Source organism: Humulus lupulus, chromosome 3, assembly GCF_963169125.1.
Source record: "Humulus lupulus chromosome 3, drHumLupu1.1, whole genome shotgun sequence".
NCBI lineage: Eukaryota > Viridiplantae > Streptophyta > Magnoliopsida > Rosales > Cannabaceae > Humulus > Humulus lupulus.
In genome coordinates this window covers 215,717,881-215,718,993 of record NC_084795.1, presented here as the reverse complement: position 1 = coordinate 215,718,993, position 1,113 = coordinate 215,717,881, and positions in this window count along the sequence as shown.

The following is a 1,113-nucleotide window of genomic DNA, read 5'->3' as shown; positions in this document are numbered from 1 at the left end:
TTTAGGTCTGCATAAAACTTTTGTCTGCTCTGAGTTGTGACCATTCTAGCCCTGATTTTCTGAATAGCCTCATTGGTGTGTTGCACTGCATCTGGTCCAAGTAGTTTTCTCCCTCCCAGTTCATCCCAGTGAAGTGGGGACCTACACTTTCTTCCATACAACATTTCATATGGTGCTACTCCGATGGTAGATTGATAGTTGTTGTTGTATGAAAACTCAATCAGTGGCAAGTATCTACTCTAGGATCCCTGAAATTCAATGACACACGCTCTGAGCATATCTTCTAAGATCTGATTTGTTCTCTCGGTCTGACCATCCGTTTCTGGGTGATAAGCTATACTGAACTTCAATCAAGTTACCATCACTCTTTGCAAACAATCCCAGAATGATGATGTAAACCGAGCATCCTGATCACACACAATAGAGTACGGTGTCCCATGTAGCCGTACTATCTCATTCATGTACAACTTGGCGAACTGATCCATATAATAAGTCATGCACACTGGTAGGAAGTGAGCCGACTTGGTATACCTATCCAAAATTAACCAAATTACATCGTGCTGTTTTGTGGTCCTAGGTAACCCCGTCACAAAATCAATAGATATCTCATCCCACTTCTATTCAGGAATATTCAACGGTTGTAGTAGCTCTGCTGGTCTTTGATGTTCTGCCTTAACCTGCTAGCAGGTTAAGCATTTTGCCACATATTCCACTACATCCTTTTTCATTCCCGACCACCAATACATCTTAGTGGTCCCGAGGTGAACTGAATATGGGATAGTATGAGCTTCCGCCAGAATCTCTTTCCTCAGCTCATCATTGTCTGGCACACAAATACGCCCCTTGAATTTGATTAGTCCATTATCTGACATAGTGAAATCCTTGGCATTCCTATCCTGCGTCTCTTGCTTTAGGTCACTCAACTTCTTGTCTGCATTATGCCATTCCATAATCCTTTCTAACAAGGTGGACTGAAGTGTAACCTTTGCAAGTTTTCCTGTGATCAGTTCTATACTAGCTCGTTCCATGTCTTCTAGGATCTTCCTTGATATTCCTTGTAAAGAAGAAGCCATTCCCGACCCTCTACGGCTAAGTGCATCTGCCACAACATTG